The 12,687-nt window shown below is 44.1% G+C and overlaps 1 protein-coding gene and 1 non-coding gene across 3 annotated transcripts in view; both read right to left on the bottom strand.

The window, feature by feature from the left end:
* PRKCH (protein kinase C eta) overlaps positions 1-12,687 on the bottom strand; it is a 219,108-nt gene that overhangs the window by 125,622 nt on the left and 80,799 nt on the right. The gene's annotated exons all lie outside the window — the stretch shown is intronic.
* Positions 11,779-11,885, bottom strand: LOC116633467. Its single transcript, XR_004299730.1, has one exon. It is a non-coding gene; the product is annotated as a U6 spliceosomal RNA (small nuclear RNA).

Below are 12,687 nucleotides of genomic sequence, written 5' to 3'. Positions count from 1 at the left end.
AGGGTGTTTTGTTTGTTTGTTTGTTTTTTGCTTTATTTATAACCAGTTCCCTGTGTTGCAGGCTTTAAAAATGACGACCTAGCCCTCTGGGATGGCACACTGTGTAGGTCAGAACTGCACACCACCTCCTCACACGGTAAAGGCCAGGGACCCTGCACAAGATTCTAATGGAGTTTAATCTCACTTCCAAAACATCAGTTCCTACTTTTTTAAAAAATCGGTTTCATATATTGTACTGCATTGGTGCTTAACCAGGTGTGATTTTGCCCCTAGGGACATGTGGCAATGTGTGGAGACATTTTTGGTTGTCACAACTGGGCTGGGGTGGTTTGCCAGGCACCCAGAGTGTAGAGACCAGGGATGCTGCTAAACATCCTACAATGCACAGCCCGGCCCCCATGACAAAAGTTATCCAACCCAAAAGGTCAATCCGGCTGGTTAGGAAACCCTGCAGTATTTGGATTCTGTAGATTTCATTTGGGGGAAAAAAAGGTATTTTGTTGCTCAAAAATAAGTTTGAAAACTTCTGCTCTAGGACACCTGCCTGGACCCAAACTATTCAACAACACGATAAAGTCTCTCTTGTATTGAGCTTCAAAGTCCTAAGATAGTACAGATTTTCACATCAGACATTTGCTTTTAAATTCCCATAATAGGTCTAGCTGCTATAAAGAGCTAAGGCCCTATCTCTTTTTCGACTTAACCATGAGTGGGAATCAAGGAGCTCTAGCCACCTAGTAGGACCTAACGCGAGCCTCCTACTGCGCCAGTGTAGAATCTAAATAACTTCAACCAGAATGGGGAAGATCAGATGGAGACCGAGGGTCTGTCCTGATGGGAAGCCACGGGTGTTGGCTCCATGGTGATCAGCTCTCCATCAGTCAGGCAGAGAGCCAGAAGTTAAATATATTGCTCCTTTTAGGAAGGAAAGTGAACAATGGCCTCTTCATTTGAAACCACAATGGGAATTTAGGAAGGGGCAGAGCATAATTCCCAGGATGGAAAATGGATTGGGCTCCAGAGTTAGTCATTGCTCCCGTGGGACAGACTTCAAGAGATGCTCAGCCGTTGCTGGTGAACTCACTAATTACTAATTGCTATGCAAAACCCAGGGACTAAGTGGCAGCTTTTGATACCAAGCAAAGGAAGAATCCTGATTCTCGGGTCAAGGGAAAAAATACAGCTGTCTATCCTATCATGAAGGCTTCCTAATACTCTGAGGGTCTCTGGGGTGTCTCTCAGCAAATGAAAGTGACAGCCCACGCTTAGGCTAATCCTTCCAGATATAAAGACAGAACCCACATGAGACGTCACGCATGGCTAAGCCTTGCTTCATCGTCCATGCCACTCTCTCCCCTAAGGCCATCAGGAGGTGGCCTTCTTCCAGGAGGCCCCCCAGGCCCCTTGCGCACTCATCACTACATGCCGTGCCGAACTGTTTTTGCATGACCACCTTCCTCTCTAGGCTGTGAGCTTTTTCAAAGTAGCCTGTGTCCTACTGCCTGGCATACCAGGGACTTAGTATTTAATGAACGCATGAATGAACTTGACCTGTCAAACACGCAACGGGCTTCAGAGTATGCGCTCCCCAAACTCTGCTGGGCAGGCCAGACCCTCCTGTACGTATGCTGTACGTGCAGCTTGCAGTGTGTGAACGTAAGCGCAGAACTCGCTTCAGTAAACACAGCGGAGGAACAGGATAGGCCTGTGCAGATGTTAGATCTTTCTCCAGGAACCATTCCATATGTAAAACAATTGGAGGGTGGGGAAATTCAATAAACAGCTGCCCTTTGAGGTGGCAAAAGACACACTCTCCCTTTTCAAGTGTAATCAGCGGGTCGGATGACCTTGCCTCAACCCTCTCAGCAGAGAAACAACCCTGGTGTGGCTTCCTCATCAGTCCTTAGAAGCATCCACTAAAAAAAAGCCCTCACACACAATAAACTACAAACACAAACACACTTTCAACCTAGATGCTTTCAATTAGCTATCAAGTCTTAGAAGATAAAGATTCAGGGGCGCCTGGGTGGCTCAGTTGGTTGAGCATCCCACTCTTCATTTCGGCTCAGGTCATGATCTCAGGGTCATGAAATCGAACCCCATCTCGGGCTCCACACTCAGTGGGGAGTCTGCTTGAGATTCCCTCTCCCTTCCCCCACCACTTGCACTCTCTCTAAAATACATAAATAAATCTTTAAAAAAAAGAAAAGAAAATGATTCAATCACAGTATAGACACCCCCCCCCTTTTTTTTTTAAGAAAACTGGCTCCTGGGACCATTCCCAAGTTGTGGGTCCAGAACTGCTGGGCCAAACACTTGATAAGGGAAGATGACTCCATAGGTACCATCTAAGAGTATAAAATATGTCTAACATATACACAATTAGTGTTTAGATACTTCTGTGAATTTTTTAATCCAATTAAAGATTTCACTGAATTCATCAAATTTTGCCATTAAGTATATTAGCAGTCCCAAGAGACATGGTGTCAAAATGGCTACACTCACATAAGACTCTGGGAGATGTAGTCAAGGCCTTGATAATCAACCTAGGGTTAGAAACCACTAAGCCTGGGGCACCTGGGTGGCTCAGTCGGTTAAGCGTCTGCCTTCGGCTCAGGTCATGATCCCAGGGTCCTGGGATCGAGCCCCGCATCGGGCTCCCTGCTCAGCAGGGAGCCTGCTTCTCCCTCTGCCTCTCTCTCTCTCTCTGTCTCTTATGAATAAAGGAATAAAATCTTTAAAAAAAAAAAAAAGAAAGAAAGAAAAGAAACCACTAAGCCAGCCCATTTAAAGAGTTTCCTCCACTGTGCTATACCACAGCCCTAGAAATAAGGCTCTTTTGGTTCAACTGAGATCAGGAAAGATTGTCAAGAGGAGGACACTAATGGGGATTCTACTGGGTAAAACTGTCTGGGGTGCAGACAACAGAGGGCAAGCTCTTTCAAAGAAGTCTACTCTGAGGACCAGTCTCACCTTGAGAGACTGAAGTTGCAATCACTGATTAATGAAGGGGCTTGAATCCACATCCTATACTGGCCCCAGCCCCTCCTTTTCAGGTATGAGGAATACTGAAAGAGAGAAGACAGGAGAAAGATAGAATTTCACAGCCCTTTGTGCAGCCATAAATGTCATATAGAATGAGGTCCCTTTGATTTTCTAAGTGTAACAGGATGTGGGGTGGGAACTTTCCTCTCATCCCAGAACAGTAGCTGAGGACAAAAGAAGCCATAATCTAAGTTCTGAAAGCCCCCTCCCATCAGGGCTTCCTGGAGACAGTACCTCTATCCCCCCAACACACCAGTTCTGTACTGTTCCCCCAAAGTCAGAACAAGGCTGGAAAGGGGGTGTCAGCATTAGAGGGGGTGCAAGACTATTCCCTCCACAACCTGAAGCTGAGGAGAGAGGCTCCAAGAAAATCACTCTTGGGGGACAGGCAGGAAGCAGGAAAGGAGAGGAAGGGGAGATGGGAAGGAGGGAAGGAGATACTAGATCTCAGGACAGGACTTCACCCTCCTGAAAGGGGGTCAAAAGGTACAAACTTCCAGTTATAAGATAAATAAGTTATGGGAATGTAATACAGCATAGTGACTATAACTAATACTGTTTTGCATATGCATATTTGGAGGTGGCTGAGAGAGTAGATCTTAAAAGCTTTCATCACAAGAAAAAATAATTATTTTTTGTAACTATGGCGACAGATGTTAACTAGACTTACTGCGATTATTTTACAATATCATATCATTACGTTGTACATCTGAAACTAACATCATGTTATATGTCAATTATTCCTTAAAGAAAGAAAAGACTTCACCCTCTTCTTCACTCGAAGCAGCTGGGCCACAGCTGAGGGAGGTGAGCCGAGGTCTCAACTGAGTGAGACTGAAGTTTTCAAAATGATCAGGATTCAGTCTAAAACACTAATATGAGATTGCCCATCAACTGACGGAATAAACAAAATGTGGTATTTACATACAGTGGAATATTATTCTGCCTTAAAAAGGAAGGAAGTTCTGACACCTGCTACACCATGGATGAACCTTGAGGCCATCATGCTGAGTGAAACAAGACAGTCACAAAAGGACAATACTGTATGATTCCACTCATATAAGATATCCAGAGTAGTCAGATTTACAGACAGAAAGAATGGTGGCTGCCAGGAGCTGTGGGAGAGGGGATGGGAATTTATTATTCAATGCACAGAGTTTCAGTTTTGTAAGATTTCTATTCCGTTTCAAAAAGAGTTCTGGAGATGGTTGTTGGTGGTGGTCACACAACAATGCAAATATAATAAATACCACTGAACTGTACACTTAAAATGGTTAAGATGGTAAATTTTTATGTTATGTGTATTTTACCACAGTTAAAGAGAACTTAAAAATACTGAAGGTGGTGACGGATGTGTTAATTAGCTAGGTGGTGGGAATCCTTCCACAGTGTATATGTGTACCAAATCACAGTTTTCATGCACACTTTAAATATCTTACAATTTGGTCAATTGTACCTCAAGAGCTGGAAAAAAAAAAAAAAACTGAAGGTAAGGGGAAAGTTAGAGAATTGGCCCAATATAGTGTAAAGGAATCCACTACCCAAAGGGAAAGAAGATTTCACATAGTATAATCTAAAGTAAGTGCTGTTAAAAGAATTCCTGTAAATATCCCCAGCAAGAATCCTCATTAAATGGATTCCATGTCCTCATCTTTTATTGGCTAATCCTGTCCCCTAGCTCTCCTTCTAGCTGGAAATAAAAGTCTGGATGAAACCTCTTCCAAAAATATAATTTCTGACATAATGTCAAAGTCAGAGGGGTGGAGGTTCTGCAGATGCTTGTTAAAATGGGAAATGGTTGGAACCACTTCTACCTTCTCTTGGCCTCACTTTATACCCTCACATACCAGCGTGTTGAGTGGGTGGAGTACAGAGCTACGCAACAGAATGCTAACTTCAAATTGCTCTTGCTTTTGTTGGAGAGACAAAACATGTAGGTGAAGGAAATATTCGGGGTTCAAGCTTGGGTGTCCAGGAGAAGAGAGGTAACAATGACAGAAATGGAGTACGCAGAAGGGATTGATATGAGAGGAAAATGATGACCGGGGTTGGAGCCGTAGAAAGATACCACAGAACCAGGGTTCATGGGAAGAAATGAGCGAAGGTAATAATTGACAGTCTCTCTGAAGATTAAAGACCTTATGAGGATGGGTGCCCACTTTTAAGACCTAGAATGAGCAATAGAGGCCCATTAAGGACATAGAAGAAGGACAAAGAGATGGGAGCAGGATCAGAATAGTATAGCACCTCACAGCGGGGGGAATGCTTTTCTTCATCATATTCAACAAAACATGGGAAGAGAAGACACATGTGTTTGCTAATTCAAAGAATGAATGAACGCCAAGGTGGAAGGGCCCAGCATATGACTGGATACAGGAAGCTGATACTCATGAGAGAGATCTAGGCTGCAGACGTAGATGTAGGGGTAGAGAGCAACAGGCAGAGTGAAATCCCCAGATGAAAACAGATCCTCAGGGATGTAAGTGAGAACAGCAGTGGACTGAACACTGACCCTGGAGAATACAAACTGGAAGGGGAGGGAGAGAAGCTGAAAGATACAAAGAAGGAAGAGTCAGGGAGGTGCAAAGATGATCAGTAGACTTTAGAAGTCAAAAAGTGTAGGGCCGTGAGGTGGAGGGAGTGATAAGCCTTATCGTATGCACCTGAGATGTCCAGTAAGATGAGGACTGAAAGCTGCTGACTGGACTTGGCACTACAGATGTCCTTGGTGACTTCATCAAGAGCTCCTTGAGTAGAACGATGGTGAGGGAAGCCAGAGAGCTGCAGTAGGGATTGGAGGGGAAAACAGAAGGCAAAGAAGGGGAGAGAGTGTACAGACTACGCTCTCAAGACATTTGGATGAAAAAGAGGAAATGAACTGGAATTACCCATGGAGGTGCTAGAGGACTTTTAGGGTGATGAGGCTTGGCATGTTTATGGGTTGGGAGAAGCAACCAAGAGTAAGGGAAATGAAGTTGGAGGTAGAGAAGCAAAGTCCTTGAAGAAGCACAGGTCTTTGGCAAAAGGACAACTACCCTCTGGGACAGAGGCTAAGGAATGAGAATGGGTGGGAGTGTAGATAAGGTCAGGAGCAGGATGTAGTTCTCACTCACATCTCTGGGGATCTGTTTTTAGTTGGTAGTTCATGCAGGACCACAAGTTCAAGTCCAACGTCAGATATAAAGCTTACTTAAAAAATTTTTTTAAATATGGGGATCTGTTTTCATCTGGGGATTTCACTCTGCCCGTGGCTCTCTACCCCTACATCTATGTCTGTAGCCCAGATCCTCACCCCCACCCCCATGCCAGGGAGGTCACACCTGATATGATTTTCTTGATTACACAGGAAGCAAGGCCACCTGCTTAGAATGAAGGCACAGGGCAAATGGGGGTCTTAAAAATAATGATGAAGTTTAGTCATCATTGAAGGAAATGAGAGAAGGAGCTGTAGGTGTTGAGGACCACCACTCAGAATTCAGAGTGGTGATTTAGGGTCTCAGAAGGAGATTAAGCAGAACCAAATACAGCAGCAAGGTCACAATGGAACGTTGCTGAGAAAGGACTGGTACATTGTATACTTAGGAGGTATCTGAACAAGAGAGAATCAGAGACTGAGAAGAAAGGGAGTGGTGAGGAGTAAATAACAGAGTATTTGTTAAGATACTTGGCTATAAAAGAAGGAAAGAAAGGGATGGTAGCCAAGGATCAAGTGAAGAATTTTTTTCCATCAACATCACCAAAGGAGAAGCAACCAAGGGAGACTAAGGGACTGCACAAGGTGTAAGTCAGACAAGTGAGGAAGCAAGAATATGTTAAGAGGGCAAAGAGAATGGATCTGCCCAGGAAAAAGGTTATAGTCTCTGTGTGAAGAGAGGTTTCCCTGGCAACCAGCAGAAAGGCAGACAGGAGATAGCCATACCAAGGAACAGTGGATACATACAGATGGGAGTCACTGCAGGATTTTTCTCAGCAGACCACTGAACCAGAATTTGGATAAGAAAAAAAGATTGGCTTATAGGTATGAAGGTTTTGGAGTTCCTGAAAAACCCACAAGAAGCAAAGTAGGATTTTTGCTGGGTACCTGGTTATACATGGAGAAGACATACACCAGTGGATCCAGCAGCATTCTTTGTCCCAGGAGCAGCACTGTAGGATGACTGCTCAGGTCTGGCACGGACATAGCAGGCATGAAGGAAGGTCAAAGGGTCAACTAACTCCTAGGCATCACTGAGTTAGCACTGCAGTAATGACCCTGGAGTCTGGGCTCAAGAGAATACTGAGTGGACTGGAAAGAGCTTAGGAATCAGATACATCAGTAGGGCCAGGTTTGGGTCAGGTGGATTTGGTGAAAGTAACATAAGGATTAGCAACATAACGAAGTAACATAAGGAGTGATTGAAAAACACGCCATGTTTGAGATCCAATTGGTTTCCTTTTTTTATTCTTTCATCTCTGTATTTAACTTTTGAGCATATGGAATAGTTATCATGACTGTTTTAATGTCTTATCTGCTAATTCTAAGATCTGTGTTAGTTCTGGATTGCTTTCAACAGATTGATTTATCTTCCATTACAAGTTGTATTTTCTTGCTTCTTCACATGCCTGGTAATTTTTTTTTTTTTTAAAGATTTATTTATTTAACAGAGAGAGACACAGCGAGAGAGGGAACACAAGCAGGGAGAGGGGGAGAGGGAGAAGCAGGCTTCCCGCCGAGCAGGGAGCCTGATGCGGGGCTCGATTCCAGGACCCTGGGATCATGACCTGAGCCGAAGGCAGATGCTTCACGACTGAGCCACCCAGGTGCCGCACGCCTGGTAATTTTTGACTAGATGCCAAACATCTAGTGGATTCTACCTGTTGAGTGCTGGATAGTCTTATATTCATATAAATATTCTTGAGCTTTATTTAGGGATACAGTTAAGTTACTTGGAAATAGTTTGATCCTTTCAGATTTTGCTTTTTAGATTTGCTCGGTGGGCCAGAACAGTGCTCAGTCTAGGGCTGGTTATTCCCCACTAGGCAGCCAAGGCCCTTCTGCATACTCAACCCAATGTTCCATGAATCTTGAGGTTTTCCAGTCCAGCTAGTAGGAACAGGCATTATTCCTGGCCCTAGGTGAGTACCAGAAACAGTTCTCTCTGATCCTTTTAGATAGCTCTTTCCCTGGCCTCAGGTAGCTTTCTTATACTGATCAGCACTCAGCTGAATACTCAAGGGGGACACATTGTGTATCTCTGGAGTTCTTTCTATGGGGAACTGTCTCCTTGGTATTCTATCCTGCGTCCTCCAGCTGCCTTACTCTTTCTGGACTCAGATCCATCTCCTCAACTCAGGAAGTCCACTGTGCTCCACCTGAGAGAGCGGAAGAGAGAGCAACCAAGAATATGAGGGAGCCACAGAAGGAGCAACTTCACCCCAACAGTCCCCACCATTATACTCCATGGGCCAGAAATGGTGCTAGAAGCAGGAAGCAAGCACCCAGATCTTGACTCTGTTTGCCTTCACAGGCAGGAACCCCTCCCCAAGACCCCTACAGGAAAGAGCCTTTAAAATACCTTGGTGATGGGGCACCTGGGTGGCTCAGTCGTTAAGCGTCTGCCTTCAGCTCAGGTCATGATCCCAGGGGTCCTGGGATCGAGCCCTGCATCAGGCTCCCTGCTCTGCGGGGAAGCCTGCTTCTCCCTCTCCCTCTCCCCCTGCTGTGTTCCTTCTCTAGCGGTCTCTCTGTGTCAAATAAATTAAAAAAAATCTTAAAAAAATAAAATAAAATAAAATACCTTGGTGATAGGTTTCCCAGAAACAATTAAGCCTGCCTTCAGCCCTTTGGATCCATATTATTCTACCTGCCAGCACCACGGAGCAAAGAGGCTAACCCCAATCCACACAAAAATTGTTTTTCAGTGCACGCCCTTCCTTCACCTGCAACAAAATTGCAATTTCGCCTCCAAAATATGCAGGAGACATTTTAATAATTAAGTAGTAGATTTAAAATGGATTTTCACTTGAACAGAACACCATCTTTAACTTAAGATGGAATTGGGTAGCGGTTGAGCCCTAAACAAAACAAGCCAGCAAGCAAACAAACCCTGCTTATGGACTCACACAAAGGACACCATCTGGTAATACAAAGACAACCAAGCCTGTAAGATTAGAACCACAAAAGTCAACACACACTTTAACTTATAAATGAGAAAGTAATTTAATAAACTAAGGCAAATATTTGGGAGAGACCAATGCTATAAAAATATCCACATGGAGGGAACCAACTGCAATTTGTGAATAAATAACAAAGTAAACAACCAGGGCTGCTCCAAGTAGATGGGCAGCACTTAGGCCAGGCTGGTGACCAGACCTAACGAAATCCTGGGGCTGGGACAAAGGTGGGAGATAGGGGCCAATGCTGCCTGACAATTTACAAGGTCTGCCCTGGCATTTAATATTTGATCCTCTAGGGATAAGAAATTAACAGCAAATAGTTCATACAATCTGCTCTTAAAACACACCTTTCTGGGACCTAGAGATGTCTTGTAAATATTAACTGATTCATCTTAACAGAGCTATTGGAAGAACACACTCATTGCAATTGTGTATCTGTGCTGTAAGAACTAGCCAACCACAGGGGCTGGTTTCAATATGATCCCAAAGAGTAATTCCCTGGACCCACTGCTCCATAGGTCATGCTAGACAGGGGAATAGAAGGGTAATCCGTATCTATTGTCCTATCAACATTCCTATGAAGCACCCATGGCAGTGGGGCTGCCCATGAATAGGGCTGGTCTACACACACACACACACACACACACACACACACACTACACAATCCACGATACAGTCAGTCCTCACAAGGAGATGGCAGCAACATCAATCTAGGCATTATCTAGATCCCTGAGGATGTTCCCTTAGGGGAAAGTATAGCATTGGCTCTAATGGGCAGATTTAGGAACAGGGGCAACATATGTTCCCAAGGGCCCAGCATGCAGGAAACGGACACGGTAGTGCTCCCCTCATAGGTAGTGATCCTTCCATACATTCTCTCCCACTCACAGCTTCACTGACGGTAATTCCTACCAAAATCACTTCGACACACATACCAGGATGTACTCTGTACCCTCCCAGAATATGATGTACATGTGAAGTTCAATTGCTGTCTCGGATTTGAAACAATGGCTGAGAAAAGGGGTTTATGTCATATTTTTCCTGGTGCCTCTTAAATGATTCACCACAAAGTACATGGGGAAATTGGGTATGGGTTTCCTTCCAAATGGGCGGGCACATAATCTGCATCAGGTCCTAAAACAGCCCTTTGTGGGTGTATGCATGTTTGTATGATCTCATGTCACCTTCACAATAATCCTGGGGGTAGATGCCACTAGCCCCATGTTTTACAAAAAAGGTAACCATTGTTCAAAGTCACCCAGCTAGGAAGTACAGGAAGCAGAGCTGGGTCCCTCTGATCTAAAGCTGATGCCCTTCCACCACCCACCCCACATCTCTAGCACAGTAAGAATCCCCAATAGCAATTTCCAGGGGATTCTGTCTGTAAGGTTCTCTTAAGGACAGGATTAACGCTAACACCAGGAAGTAAGTTTTGGGGCATTCATGAAGCAGGAGGCCTCACTAAAACTGACATATTATCTAAAAAGCTTGACCTATTTCCTGGATTAAAAAACAAAAACAAAACAGAGATTGCTCTCCCTACCCTTCCCCCAAAACTCTCCAGACCAATAAGACTGCATGACCCCAAACCGGAAGTGGAAGTGCCACCGGGATAGGCTGGGATGCTGATGGCGCAAGAGAGGAACCCTTATGGCATGCAGTAAAGCACAAGTGTTTTTCAGTTGGCTCCAGCAAAGAAGTGATCCTTCCCCTTAAAAGACAATGAAAAGCGCCACCGTAGCTACTGCACGGTGCTGAATACATACACTGAGCAAACGCTCAGATCCAAACTGAGAGACGGCGGTATGGAGGTAAAGTCAGAGCGGATTCAGACGACAAGAGGTTCTGGGGAAGGTGGTACCCTGGAGAGCCCTGCCCTGTCTGAAGAAGTCACGGTGGGAAACTCCAAAAACATTGTAAGATGCCACGTACAAAACAAAACTGGTCTCTGAGCCCATTTGCATCCATGACGTTCATGATCCCTGGTAGGAGGAAGAGGACCAGACAGATGTAGCCAGCATGGAATCAGTACTCTGCATATTAGAGAGAAGGACCATAAAGACTGGATTTAGGGTGACCATTCACAGAGGCAAGGACCAAGAACTGAGGAATTGGGGGCCTCCAATGGGGACACGCAATACCTGAGGCAGAGGCCTGAAACAAGACATGACCTGTCACAGGTCCACTTGAGCAGGGCTGTTAAAACTGTTGTCTCTACTTCCCAGCTCCCACAGGGTCCTCTCTGAGGGGCGAGCGAAACACCAGAATCCTACTGAACCATCACGTATTAATATATTTAACAAAATTGATGAGGGTTCTTTCCCAGAGTTAAGCTTCAGTCTTTGTCTGTGAATCCTTCCTAAAGTCCTCTGTTAGAAAGAGCCCCTCCAGGTATGGTGACCTGGGCAGATTTTTTTTTTTCTTTTTTTTTAGTTACGAAAATATCACCACAAGTTCGAGAACAGTTCCATGACCCCTAAAAGCAATCACTTCCATCAGCTCTAGACAATGACTAATCTAGTTTCTGTCTCCATTGCTTTGCCCATTATGGACAGTTCATATTAATGGAATCATACAAAAAATATGGAAGGCTTCATAAATTTGCGTGTCATCCTTGCGCAGGGGCCATGCTAATCTTCTCTGTGTCGTTCCAATTTTAGTATATGTGCTGCCAAAGCCAGCGCACCTGGGTGGATTTTAAGTAAGCATTAGATAAGATGGTGGTACCCAGATAGAGTCCCTTCTACAGAATGGCATCTAAACAACTTGTGTAAAACTTAAAATACCCAAACTCATCATCTCAGTTTTCATTACCTAAATCCCCGTAACAGTGATATTGACATAGGTAATCTTAATGCCACAGCATAAAAATAGTCACCAAGGAACAGACTGAGCACTTCTAAATTAGTCACTTCTCTGACATTCCTCCCTATTCCTGCCCTCCATGTGAGTGGTTGCTGTTCTTGCTTTCTGAGTATTAGAGATATCCCATGCAACAACTTATGCAATAAAAATCAGGTACCAGATAAAAGTGAGATCTTGCAGCTTATGCAGGCCATGAAATTGACTGACAAGCTACTCCAATCGCAGCAAACCCTTGACACAGTAAATCCAGGTGTAGGTCCATCACCAATGAAGAAAAGATCAACACTAATGAAGACACGCCTGGCCTTTGGAAAAACTGAGGACGCCTGCAAATATTTCTGCAAATAACCCTCTTCATGACAGTGTTGAGAAAGTCATCACGAAGTGGAAAATGTTATCATGACTTCAGATCAGTCAGGAAAGTACACAACTGAGTTATTTGATCTGTTCTTCATTCTAAGAATTAGCATAAAGGTGTCACTGTAACCTGAACACTGATAAATATAAGAAAGGAACCGACTTGCATAATTTCTGTCATAATTTTATAGGCAGAATACCAAACCTTTTAAAACATGTGTTTTTAAAATGTTGGCTTCCAAAAAAAAAAATAATAATAAATAA

The sequence above is a fragment of the Phoca vitulina genome, unplaced genomic scaffold (assembly GCF_004348235.1).
Source record: "Phoca vitulina isolate PV1807 unplaced genomic scaffold, GSC_HSeal_1.0 scaffold7, whole genome shotgun sequence".
Taxonomy (NCBI): domain Eukaryota; kingdom Metazoa; phylum Chordata; class Mammalia; order Carnivora; family Phocidae; genus Phoca; species Phoca vitulina.
The sequence above is the reverse complement of the archived record's forward strand: the minus strand, read 5'-3'. Positions and strand labels throughout refer to the sequence as shown.